Genomic DNA, 14,540 nt, shown 5'->3' with positions numbered 1-14,540 from the left:
AGAAGTAAGAGAAGTTCCCATTAGAGGAACATGGTTTTGTGTTTGCCAATAACAGTGGGCAACACGCCCTGAAATGGAGGAGAACAGGTGGATCCTGTACCCTTTTTTACCCTCTTTTTCTTGGACACACTGAGAGACACCTGGCAGAAGTTTCCACTGCCAAGTTGTTTGAAAGGGATGTCAACCTTATGGTGATCTTCCCAGTACCCTGAAACAGCAAGCTGGCAGTGAGCTTGCCCTTTTTTCCACTCTGAGTGAGCTGGGGGGGGCATGAACACTGCCACCTGGCACCATGCTCACTGCATCACCGACCAAGCCCTGAGTTAATATCGGGGCATCCAGGAGAATGTCCTTAATCCCTGTTAAATTAAGCCACAGGTGCCTCTCTGCGGCAATGAATGCAGTCATAGAATGGCCCTGTCTCAGGGTTAAATCACTCACTGCAGTCAGAAAACAGTCATCAAGCTTAGAGCAATTTAGCGACAGCTCACCTTAAAACATGGAGGAGCTCCTTGAATGCCACTGACTGCACTGGCAAATCAAGAGAGGAATGCCTTTTCTCGCCTACCCCAATATCCTCAGAGCCATCTCAACCTGCAAACCTCATGATCTAAGCTGCTGCGTTGCCTCAAGTGTTTTCATTTACTTACATTGCTTTTCTGGATGCTGCAATCACAGGCATCATCTTCAGAACAACAGTTTCTGTTATCTTATCTGTACTGAAATATTTACTCAGGTCAAATTCCTCCAGCTCCTGTGCTGAGGTCAGTAACACAAACACCAGAGCAGACCACTGTGAAGAAGAGAGGTCACTTTGTTTTCCAGATTTCAGGTAGCATTGGATTTCTTCCACTAGAGAATTATCACCCAGTTCATTCAGACAGTGGAACAGATTGATGGATTTCTCTGTAGGAAGATCTTCACTGATCTTCATTTTAATGTACTGAACTGTTTCCTCTATGCTCTGGGAGCTACTTCCTGTCTGTGTTACTAAAGCATATAAGAGTTTCTGATTGGACTCCAGTGAGAGACCCAGAAGAAAGCGAAGGAAAAGATCCAAATGTCCAGTCAGACTTTTTAAAGTCTGATCTACAGCACTCTTGTGTACATGTGAGACTGTAATTTCTCTTGTCTTTTGTTCAGAGACCTGATTCTGTATGATAACATTTCTCTTCTCCTTCATGAAGGTCAGGTGCACATACAGAGCTGCGAGATGCTCTTGAATGCTCAGATGAACAAAGCAGTACACTTTACTCTGGTGAAGCCCAAACTCCTCTCTGAAGATCTGTGTACACACACCTGAGTACACTGCTGCTTCTCTCACATCAATGCCACACTCTCTCAGATCTTCCTCATAGAAGATCAGGTTCCCTTTCTTCAGCTGCTGAAAAGCCAGTTGTCCCAGTTTAAGAAGCATTTCTTCATCACTCTTATGCTTCTTTGAGTATTTTTCTCTTATGATGTTTGTCTGAATGATGAGGAAGTGTGTGTACATTTGAGTCAGAGTCTTGGGGATCTCTCCACTCTCTGCTTCACCCAACATTCTCTCTAGAACAGTGGCTGAAATCCAGCAGAAGACTGGGATGTGGCACATGATGTAGAGGCTTCTTAATGACTTCAGGTGTGTGATGATGTTATTGGCCAGGCTCTGGTCACTGATTCTCTTCCTGAAGTACTCCTCCTTCTGTGGGTCATTGAACCCTCGTACCTCTGTGACTCGATGCACACACTCAGAGGGGATTTGATCAGCTGCTGCTGGTCGGGAGGTGATCCAGATGAGAGCAGAGGGAAGCAGATTCCCTTTGATCAGGTTTATCAGCAGCTCCTGCACTGATGCTGATTCAGTTACATCACACACTTTCACTGTGTTCTGGAAATCTAGAGGAAAACGACACTCGTCCAATCCGTCAAAAATGAACAGAACATTTTCCAAACTGGACATTTCTGTTTCTTTTGTTTTCTTAAAACAAACATGAAGGAGCTCCATCAGACTCAGTTTCTGGTCCTTCATCAAATTCAGCTCTCTGAAAGGAAGTGGAAATATGAGGTGGACGTCCTGATTGGCTTTCCCTTCAGCCCAGTCCAGAATGAACTTCTGCACAGAGACTGTTTTTCCGATGCCAGCGACTCCCTTTGTCAGCACAGTTCTGATGGGTTTGTCTTGTTCAGATAAAGGCTTAAAGATGTCATTACATTTGATTGGTGTTTCCTCTGTTGTTGTTCTCCTGGACGGTGCCTCCATCTGTCTCACCTCATGTTCATTATTGACTTCTCCACTGTCTCCCTCTGTGATGTAGAGCTCTGTGTAGATCTCATTCAGGAGGGTTTGGGTTCCCAGGTTTATCATCACTCCATTCAAACACTGAAACTTCTTCATCAGATTTAATCTGAACTTTTTCTGGACTTCATTTACAGCAGCAGATTCTGGGTGGTTCCTGTGATATGGTGAAGCAGGAAGATGTGGTGAGACATGGGCTTCAATTATTAGACTTTAAGATCACTTTTTTCTGACTGGTTACCACAGATAGTTCTTTATGATGTTCTCACTATGTGTTTTTCTACTGTATGTTTTCTATAATCTAATCACTCTGTAGTTAATAGCAGCAAAGAGGTTTATAATACCAGTGTGTCAGTGTCACAGTCATGTTGGTTTTGATCTTACCCTGTATCTGTGATCTTCTTTTTTGTTCTGTCTCCTGCCTTCTGTGGAAGACTATGAACAAAAAATGTATTTGCTCATTTTCATCACTTAAACACTGCCTTGACACTACTAAATACCACTGTAAGAGCATCACCTGTATTTTCCATTCCACGCCACCAGAGGGAGCGGTCACCAGACTTCTGATATATTCGGGTCAATTTTCCCATGCTTGTGGATATTTAAACTGTGCTAACGCTATTGTATGATGCATAGTATTGTCAGTCTTACTGCTCTACTAAGCCGTTGTACTTCATTACGTGTTTGCTTTCTGTGTATGACCTGGTTCTCTGTTTCACAGTTTTTGTTCTTTGTGCCTTGCCCTTTTCGAATTTGTCTGCCCGGTGGTTTCAAGCAAAACATTCTGAAATAATTGACCTTAAATAAGTCAAAAAAATTTTTAGACTCTAAATAGTGGCTTCATTAAGGTCACAGTTACAGTGTTTTAGTATTTAGTTTGCCATCCTGTTTATCTAGTTAAATTTGCCTATAGCTGTGACTTATCAGTAACATTAACAGAGAGGAGATGTTACCTGTGTAGAATTGAGGAGTCTCCATCTTTAAACTCAGGAGGTTGATCCATAGACTCATCACTCTTCATGGAGATACAGCTGGGTGCTGGTGATTCAGATCTCTTTCCCTGGAGTTTACTGCACAACATTATACACAGTGCTTTACTCAATTTATATACACTCTTTACTGTTTTTAACTCACTTCTTAATTTTCATGAAGACTTAATTTTACTTACAGTGTGTTTTAGACTATACTTAATATTAAAACCGTTGTTTAACTTCACATTTCATCACTAAATGCATTACATGGCCACTATATGAAAACTGTAACATGTAGCGTCACAGTTTCCCTTCACTGGAACTAAGAGTCCAAACCCTGCTCCAGTATGACAACGTCCCTGTGCACAAAGCAGCTCCAAGGTTGAAGATGAAGATATTGATTTTCCTGCACAAAGCCCTGACTCTGACTCAATCCCACTGAACACCTTTGGGATGAAGTGGAACACCGACTGCACCACAGACCCTCTCATTCAACATCAGTGTTTGAGCTCAATAGCACTCTTGTAGCTGAATGAATGCAAATCAGCACAGCTACAATCCAACATCTAGTGGAAAGACTTCCAGGAGATATTACAACACTAAATCTGTTAAGAGATCTTCAACAAGCACACGTGTGATATTAAGTTGTTCACTTTGGCCACAAAGTATATTTAAGTTGTAAACAATTAATGACTAAAATACCAGGACATGCCCATGGCATAAACAGTACAGCTATTCCAGGAGTGTCAGCTGTGTTTTACAAGACCATAAAGGGCTGTAATATGAAGGTATTATTTTTAGGTTTTCACTTATTTAACATTTTCTAGCAATTAAACTAAAATTAGAATAGTGTTTCTGGGATAAACGAGAACTAACAAACTATTTAAGTATCTATATAAGTAACTATTACATAAACATTTAATCTAGTGATTTCTTTAAATGAATGCATTCCTTTAAAAAGATTAAATAATTAGGATCATTTGTTTACCCCACTAGGAAATGTAGAAAACTACAGATAATCATGCAAATCCCTGCTCTCACTTAATATCTAATTATGCAGCCCGATAATATCTGCATATATGTCTGTCTGAAAGCTAGTAGCCAGAGAGCTATTATTGAGCTAGTGTTATCACTGAGATATTAAGGTGAAAGTTGGTGAAGTAGACTGCTGGAGGTTTACTGAAGTAAAAAAAAAAAAAAAGTGATCTGTATGTTCCTCTATTATTGCCATGTAGGTGATTGTACATTAAAGTGATTATTCAGTCATGAGTTTATTTCTTATATGTCCTCATCACACTAAATGAATCCTATTCAATGGCACTGTCCACATCTGTTGTGTTTCTGAATTGTTTAAGACATGTTTCAGCACAAGGATGTGTGAGTACTGTACAATGATGGGTGCTGTACTACAGTCTGAATTACAGACAATGTAAAAGTAGAGCAGTAAATACTGCAGGCTGTTTCATTACTTTTTCAGCTTCCAGAAACAAAGAAAGTGAGTCAGCATGTAGTACTTGGATCGAAGATCATGAGTTTGACACATGTGATCTAAGTAATATACTTGTTAATGGTGGAAAAAGTCTTTATATAATGTAGAGGTGAGTGTTAGGTGGCCATGGGGGAAATTTGAGGGTAAATCCAAACCCAGAATTCCCTTAAATCCAGCTCTGGGCCTTCATTTATAAAGACTGTGTGCACACAAAATTGGTAAGAGAACAGAGGGAACCCTGAGGATATGTAGAGAATTACACATAAATGTGCAAATCCCAACTCTCACACTTTATGTCTAATACCTGAATACAGGCTGCCTGGACAAAAGAAGCATTACAAGATCAATTGTATTAATATTTATTGCTCCGATTTATAATGTACATACTACAGTTTGTTTAATTTCCACTCTGAATTAAATACCTACTTGTTATGGGTTGGTATTAACTGAGTTTTTAAAGGCTACAAACAGCTGTGCAGTAATTTCACATATCCACAGATCTATTATTTGGCTATAGAATGATTTAAGTAAAAAAAAATGAAAATGATGCACTATGGCATTTTTGGTATTATTTGAAGACCACACCAACTCAAAAAAACGTTTTAGAAAAAAAACAAAGATTTGCTTGCTATAATGACTGTCTAATAAACTGTAAATTTCCAGGAGCCATACTCTTAGAACTGTGTGGTGAATATAAATATTCATCATTTTTTATAGACATGTAGAGGCCACTAGTGTTTTTAAACAACAAAAGATTCTAACCTGGTTATAAAGAGATGTTTCCCAGAGCAACTCGTTAGATTCTTGGATAGAATCTGACAAGTATTTATCAAGAATCTTAGGAATCAGTTTAAATGTTATCCTTGTATTATAATTGATTAGCGCAGAAGACAGAGAGTGCTATTTGGCTATTTGATGGTCTAACCTACAATGAACGTACATCCAGTAACCAAAAAAAGTATTTGGCCACTTATAAACATTTCACAAAACATGTCAAATCAAGTAACATTTATTTTTAAGGATCCCACAAGCTCACTTAACATGCAAACCATTCTCCAAAAATGTGGACACTTGGTGGCATATTTTGCCTTTTTATCTTAAAGGATAGTCTAGAAAATTATCACAGTTAAACTGTTACGGTTGTCAGCTGGAGGTGGAAGCAGCCGGATCCATGAGCAAAGGAGAGGGGGGCAAGCTAGAGACGTGGTGGAGGACAGGCATTAAGGTAGAAACCGGGAAATCAGACAATAAGGCAAATAATCCAAAGGGCAAAGACAAAAAAGGCGCAAATGAGGAAACAGTCCAGGGTGATAACAGGCAATATCAGAGGCTAGGCAGAAAATCATAACTAGAGACAGTCCAGGTAAATCCACAAAGGTAATCCACAATGCAAAAAACAACGCCAAGTAAATCCACCACAGACAATACTTTGCGTCATACCTGGTGTGTGTTGCTCTTTTATGTTCGAGGGGAAGCACGGAATTGGATTTAAATTCAAACAAGGGCTCCCTCACTCCCACCAATCCTAGGAAATGATGTGACATAAACTTCCCTTTAAGTATTATTTTAGCATTAACATTAACAGTGAGGAGACGTTACCTGTGTAGAAGCAAGGAGGCTCTATCTTTAAAATGCAGTGGAAATCTCATAAACTCATCACTCTTCATGGAGATACAGCTGGGTGCTGGTGATTCTGATCTCTTTCCCTGGAGTTTACTGTACAACATTATATACAGTCCTTTACTCATACACACTGTACTGTTTTATCTCACGTCTTAATTTTATTAGGACTTAATTGTAATTGCAATGAACAGAACTTTTTCCTTATATTAACTTTTTGTTAAAAAAGCTTTGGTTAAACTAATACTTTCATATTTACTCAATAAATAATTTAAATCTGAATATTTAATGAATAAAAGACAAGAATACTGTAGGTTACCAGTTGTTTGATGGTGGGGAAACATTATCTGTGTCTAGATCAGGAGGCTCCATCTCTGAATATTAGTAAAGTTTGCACAAACACACAGCTGAGTCAAGAAGAGTCTGATCACTTCTGCTGGAATGGATCACACTCCTAGAAAACACACAAATAAATGTGCAATTAAACTTTCACACACACACACACACAAATATTTAAATGCCTAATAAGGATATAATATAAATTATAAGATAATGTAAAATAATACCCCAAATACAAAAGTCATACAAACAGTATTAATAAAGTAAATTAAATAAATAATTAGAAAAAAATGACTGTATTTTGTTTTGCATTCAGCTGACTGAAATATTTCTGTTTTTGGAATTATTATTATTATTTTTTTGTCTGGAGACCTGCATAGGTCCAACAGCCCATTACAAATTATTAAATACAATTTTAAAGTTACCTGAAAATCATTTAACTTGTTCAATAACACATGGAAGTACATCCATGATAGATATCCAGATACAGCACTGTCTCACACACACAGCCCATGAGTTTTAACCAGCCTAACAAACATGCATATATCTGACTAATTCAATCAATCTTCAATCTGTGTTTTAAGGTAAAATCACCTTGTGGACCAAAACTTAAAACACATATTTTTATTTGCTTGTTCCACAATTCTGAATGTTTGTTCTTTAAAGAAAGAAAACTGAAAGTCCTAGATAGTACATACCTGATATAAACCTGTTTAATAGGTAAGGTACCTGTACTTTGTACCTTTATCTGTAACTTACTCACTACAGATTTCCTACAGCTGGGTTCGATAAGGTTCGATAAGTATTATTTACAGTAATTACACATTCGTCTTATATAAAGTCGTTTATGATAAAGAAATCACTTACCTTTAGTCCATGTTGTGTAACATTAACAGTCCTTGTTGTGTAACATTAATATCTCCGTTTCTGTTTCAAAGATTTTTGTTTTAACATTTCCAACAGCTCCATAAAATTGAGTCGAAGTTCAGAGAGAAGCCCTTCCTCTTTAGATAGGAGAATTAATGTGTCATTCGGGACTGAGTTGACTCTTTGAATCGGCTCTTTTGGTGAACATTAGGAGCGTTTTCTCCTGTAATACACTTTAACAGAAAATTCAGCATTGTGTATTCATGTCTAATGCATATATTCACATAGAATGCCACACACTAGCATTAATTTAGCTTCTCTGTACAGCACTTGCACTGGAAAGAGACTGTGGTGAATTCACATACTCAGATTTCTGTATTCAGTAGCATTAGTACATGTGGTATCCTGAGATTTATTGTACTGGAAAGTACTCCCTGAACGCTCTCTGAATGCTCTCACTTTTTACTGTGAGAGAATCAGTGAGTTCCAGAGAACCGGAGACTTTAAGTAAACTTATTAATTGCATCCAAGCGTAAACGAGTGACCTTGGCATGAGATACTACAGTGCAGAAGGTTCAAAAAAGTTTAAATTATTATAAGTAAATTATTGAAATTCACAACTTAAACAATCACGTTCAACAAAATGATTTCCTAGTAACTGGTGTTTAAAATCCAGAAATGCATTATTTTCTCAATTAAACTATTACCGACTTTTAATTCATTTTTATTTACAAAAGGTTACAAAGAATGAATATTTTCCAATATTATGTATATCAAGGCTACAGGCTGTTGTTGAAACATTGTTAAATATGTTGCATCAGAATTAAAAAAAAAAACAAAAATATTGCATTTCTTGGTCTAGGGGTTTATCTGTTTCTGTAATAGCTTCTATATGGTTTGACTAATTGATTCAAAACGAGTTGTAAAATATCTTTAGAATGTTCTTCACTTTTCATTTTGGTAAATTTAACTGTTACCAGCTTTTTATTAATTCATGCATGACTTTCACCTAATACAATTAGCTCCTGTAATATGTCACTTGGAAAAGAAAACTTCTGTGTTTTCATTAAATCCTGTCAAAAAGGATGTGTTAAATGTGTATAGATATATTATGAAGAAAGTAAAGGCTTGGAAGATAATAGAGGTTGTTGGTGTCTCTGGACAGTGGTTGTAGCTAGTACAGTTTGCACTGATCATGTAAATCAAGCAAACAATTTTCACACCAGTCAGTATTTTATTTAATTTGCAATGTTAACAAAGCTAATATGAAACCTGGCACATAAATGACATCAAACAACCAATTGACTTGAATACTTGAATTTTGAAGACTAATAAATTGTATCAGGGCCATAACCACCACAGACATTGAGTGCACATCCACCCAATGATGGATGCATTCACACATTTCTTTATCACACAAGTGTCTTTATAACATCAAGTTAATTAGCATTTTAAACAGATAATGTTAGGAAAAATATGCAAATCCTCAGTCATAAGCAAAACATAAAAAATCCCTCTATGTATTCAGCGAGTGTGTACGGATTATACATAAAACTATGCATTCACACGGTTAATTAATGAGGCCCCAGTCTTACCCAGAGAACATAATTCTGGCCTAAAGTTTTCAAATCTGGCCTGTATATTTGGCCCATATACCACAAGGAATTATGAGCCACAAAGTGTATTTACCCCTGAAATCAACACAACATCAACATGTATCATGACAGAATACAATAAAGCTACAAGAAAATACAGTGACCCTGGAGCTGTGATATGAGTTAAAAGGGGATGCTGATGCAGCCAATGAGTATTACATTTAGAGGGTGATCTGTGATATCTCTTTTATTGACTATTGAATTCAGAGATACACTATACTGGCAAAAGTTTTGGGACACCCCTCCAAATCATTGAATTCAGGTGAATTCTAGTGATAGGGTCTCTTAATGTTTTAGCATACTAAGACATTTTAAACAATTACATGCTCCCAGCTTTATGGGAACAGTTTGGGGATGACCCCTTCCTGTTCCAACATGACTGCACACCAGTGCACAAAGCAAGCTCCATAAAGACATGGATGAGTGAGTTTGGTGTGGAGGAACTTGACTGGCCTGCACAGAGTCCTGACCTCAACCCCATAGAACACCTTTGGGATGAATTAGAGCGGAGACTGTGAGACAGACCTTCTCGTCCAACATCAGTGCCTGACCTCACAATTGCACAACTGAGGAATGGTCAAAAATTCCCATAAACACACTCCTAACTCCAACTCCATAATACATTCATGTGCATGTAAAGGCAGATGTCCCAGTTTTGGCATGGCTTGCAGTCTCTTACTTCAACTTAGGTTATGGACATCTATGGTTTGATTTCTTTCTTTCTTTCTTTTCAGCATGTGTGGATTGCATAGGTTATTACCAACATCTGGTAAAAATAAATCATGTCAATAGCACTTTTAGAAATATATTTAATGAGAAAAATGGTGATGTGTTCAATGCTCATTTTACCCACTCTCTATATTTTTTCTATGTTTTGTTTCATTGGATGATGTCTAAAGAACCTCACACGAAGCAACAGAGAACAGGAGATTATGGAAAAGAGTCAGTGGGATCAAAAGTGGATCCGTTTTCATAGAAGACTTGACTAAACTCAAATTCCCTTCGTGGTAGCCTACCAAAAAACCACAATGCACTGCTCTGGGAATTTGGAGATACACAAAGGTCACTGAAAATTATATATATATATATAAACAATCCAAGATTATATGCTTTAGCATCTGCAAAAATGTATTAATTCAATACAAAATTATATTAAACCATATTATGTAATATAAAAGATAAAAAAGCTTTCTAAAACAGCAATGTCAAAAATGGACACATGCCATGGTGAAGGTATTTTATTTGTTATTGAATTTGTGGTTTAAATATTTAAACAAAAACATCAAAGGATAATTTGAGTGAATAACAAGGCTCATTATAATAAATGATAATATAATAATAAAAAAAAAACATTTAAAGCATTCCTGAAGAAATTTGTATAGTAGAAGCCTTGTTGTTGAGTTGTTTTCAGTGACCTCTTCTCACTTCTATGTGTTACTGATCAAGTTAAACATGTAACATCAAGTAACATCAGAGGCGGAAGTAGTAGACTCCATGAGCAGATTTATTTAATAACAGCGGGCAATAGGCAGAGTCAAAAAACAGGCGAAAGTCAAAAACTGGAAAACAAGAAATCACACGAAAGGCAAAAAAGGCAAAACGAGAGAGGCAAGCAAAGGTCAAAAACACAGTAATCCACAAAGTATGCACGAGGCTAAAGCTTGGTATGTCGGCTAGGAACAATACTTCGCGAATAGCACAATGAGCGCTCCGCTTATATATCCGGTCGGCCGGCCGGAAGTGTGCTCAAAACTCGGGAGAGGGCTACCTCCTGTGTTCGGAACAAAACAATTTTCAAAGATACTTTAAAAATGTGTTTAATAATTTTTAATGGGCTGTGGTGTGGATGTATGCAGGACTCAACTCTCTTTCAAAATAAATAAGAATAATAAAAAATCAGGTTAAACAAAATAATCACCAGAAGATGTCATTTATAGAAATCAGAACAAACAAGAAAATACTTTTCTACAAACTTTGTTTAATTGATTTAGAGTTTTTAAAATATATAACAATTTATTGTATTTTTTACAATTGCATGTTAATTGATGTTTGTTTTTTTTTTAGAGCTTTTCTGAAATAATGTTTGCATCAAAAGAACCATTGGCAGAAGATTATCTAAAGCTATCCACCACTGCCACAACACAGGCATTTTTCATCAAGCAGTCTGAACAAATATTCAACTAGAATATTATTCTAGTATTTACTGTAATTGAATAAAGCTGAGGACTGTCACTGATGCAAAAAAGCATATTGATAAGTAAGCTTTAAGTACATCCAGAACACCCCCTTCCCCAAAACCACATACAATCACTTACTACACATATTATAGTATACTGGTACATATTACTAAAAAATTAGTAATATGTACTAGTGACATATCCCATTACCCTTTGATAAGGGTAAGTAGGGTAAGTAGTTCTATTGAGTTATTTGGATATTTAGGTGCTGGACCTGTGGGTGAAGAATGCAACTGAAGTGGTAGTGGCTACAATAAAATCCTCTGATGGCCAGACTGAATAAATACTTAGGCATAGTAAATTCCTCAAGTTAAATCCTTATGATAAGCTTGTTCTTGATGTGAGTAAAATACACAATGTTTGATAATTCATGTATTTTTCAATTCTTTTTGTGTTTTGTAAAAAATGGCTTGTTTTATAGACAGTTGAATGTTATATTCAAGCCATTATCAACAAGAGGATACAAACTAAAGGTCTGTTCAACTTAAACCACAATACTACAAACATTATTCTGAAAAGAGGTCACTAGGCATTTCTTAAGGAAAGTATGTAATAAACTTTAAATTAATGTAATCTAATATTTGTTATATATATTTGAAAGTTACAAATGTGGAAAATAGACATTAGAGACATCTATTTTCTGCACACATAGGTTCATTTTAAAGAATATGGTGGGTTGATTGGATTTTCCAATACAGGTGCTCACTGGACAACTTTGGTAAAATAATATAAAAATTTAAATTAATTACAATTTAAAAATGTAAATTAAATTTACTGAATTCCATTAATACTAATAGTTAATAGACAACAATTTATAAATTTAAATATATAATTTTTAAATGTGCAGTTAGTTATGTTAATGTTAACAGGAATTTTAAGTGTTTTTTGTATCAGTATCTTCATACAGAAATAGTATGAAGATACTGAAGAAAATGTCCCATGCACTGTTATTTTTTAGGGAGTACTTCAAGATGTGAAGGAATAAATGCAGTATGGAGGAGTCGATAAAAAATAAAGGAAGGACAGTTCCACATTCTGTGCAAAATGATGCCTGCAGTTGTAGTGTTTTTGTTATGAAGGTGAATATATTTAGGGGAGATACCTGGTTTAAAAAGTGGGAACTAGATAGAACTGGAGAAGCTCCAATTAAAAAGATAGAAAAATATGGCTTGTAATTGAGGTGATCATAGGGATCTACTTGCTTTTAGGCAAAGATCAATAAGTACTAATCTGTTTTTAACAATCAGATGGCTTCAGAGATTGTAGAGAAATTCCCTGTTATTCCAGCAAACATAATTTATATACATTATTTATAATTATAATTATCATTAATTAATTGATATTAATTATTAATAATTAGAGAACACATTAATTCAAGTTTATGTAACTAACAAAGATGTTCAATTTTTTTTCCCCTAAATGTTACCATTATATGATAAAGATATTTCTAAATAGATAAGGTACTGACCATACCTGAGATAACCTGAATAAACAAATTAATTGGATGTTTGCTCTTGAAACATGTTGCTTAGATGATTGCTATTTATTGCACTGTTGTTAATTTTGCTTTTGTGTTTATAAACTTCTAAACCTTAAAATTGATATTTCTTGTCTTAGTGCTACGTCAAGATGTCTGTGCATGTTGAGGATTGGCCTGTATGCCATCAGAAGAACCAGAAGTTATTGAGTGGGTCAGTTTAAAACAGACCTAAATGTCTTAATTGTACTAATATTGTAACTTTTATTTTGCTTTCTTTTTTTTTTAAGATTTAATGTGCAAGCAGTGGTACCAGAGGATATGCATTCAAATGCAAACAGAGGCATATACACCAATCAGGCCACTGACTGGTGAAGTGAATAAGACTGATGATCTCTTCATCATGGCACCTGTTAGTGGGTGGAATATATTAGGCACAAGTGAACATTTTGTCCTCAAAGTTGATGTGTTAGAAGCAGGAAAAATGGACAAGCGTAAGGATTTGAGCTTTGAGTTTGACCAAATTGTGATGGCTAGACCACTGGATTAGAGCATCTCCAAAACTGCAGCTCTTGTGGGGTGTTCCCGGTCTGCAGTGGTCAGTATCTATGAAAAAGAAACAGTGGTGGGAACAAACAAGTCCGATCTATGGAGGCCTTACCTCGAAAATTGCAGGACTTAAAGTATCCGCTGCTAACCTCTTGGTTCCAGATACCACAGCACACCTTCAGTGAAGTTTTTTTTTTTTCAATTCAATTTTATTTGTATAGCGCTTTTAAGAAAGAGCATTGTCTCAAAGCAGCTTTACACGAGAAACAACATAAGAAAACAACAAACATATAAACAGACAAACAGTCCTAGTTGTTATCCCAAGTGAGCAAGCCTGAGGTGACTGAGATGACTGTGGCAAGGAAAAACTCCCTTAGATGGTATGAGGAACTACTAGAAGTCCGGAATTTTGTGATCTTAAAGAGCGTGGTGGATTGTAACGTGTTAGAAGACTGGAGAGATAGGTGGGAGCAAAACCATTTAGAGCCATGTACGTAAGTAGAGCTAATTTATAGTCAATTCTAAGTTTAACAGGTAGCCAGTGCAGGGATGATAATATTGGGGTTATATGATCATATTCTCTTGATCTGGTAAGAACTCTTGCGGCTGCATTCTGGACTAACTGTAGCTTGTTTATTGAAGATGCAGGACAAACACCTAGTAATGCATTACAGTAGTCCAGTCTGGAGGTCAGGAATGCATGAACTAGTTTTTCTGCATCAGATACAGATAAAATGTTCTTAAGCTTGGCAATATTTCTAAGATGGAAGAAGGCTGTTTTTGTAATATTGGAAATATGATTTTCAAAGGATAAGTTGCTGTCTAATATTACACCCAGGTCTTTCACTGTTGAGCGAGTAGTAACAGTACATCCTTCTAGATGTAAGCTGAATTGTGAGAGCTTCTGTGTACTAGTTTTTGGGCCAATAAGTAATATCTCTTTCTTATCAGAATTTAGTAATAGAAAATTATCGGTCATCCAATCTTTAATATCTTTAACACACTCAGTTAGTCTAGACAAATTAGATATTTCATCTGGTTTTGATGAGATATATAAC

At 36.2% G+C, this 14,540-nt stretch overlaps 1 pseudogene; it reads right to left on the bottom strand.

Annotated features, from left to right (window-relative positions):
• LOC131370449 (NACHT, LRR and PYD domains-containing protein 3-like) overlaps window positions 1-7,700 on the bottom strand; it is an 87,619-nt pseudogene extending 79,919 nt beyond the window's left edge.
• Between the last annotated feature and the right edge of the window lie 6,840 nt (window positions 7,701-14,540).

The sequence above is a fragment of the Hemibagrus wyckioides genome, linkage group LG19, assembly GCF_019097595.1.
Source record: "Hemibagrus wyckioides isolate EC202008001 linkage group LG19, SWU_Hwy_1.0, whole genome shotgun sequence".
In the NCBI taxonomy this organism is placed as follows: domain Eukaryota; kingdom Metazoa; phylum Chordata; class Actinopteri; order Siluriformes; family Bagridae; genus Hemibagrus; species Hemibagrus wyckioides.
The sequence above is the reverse complement of the archived record's forward strand: the minus strand, read 5'-3'. Positions and strand labels throughout refer to the sequence as shown.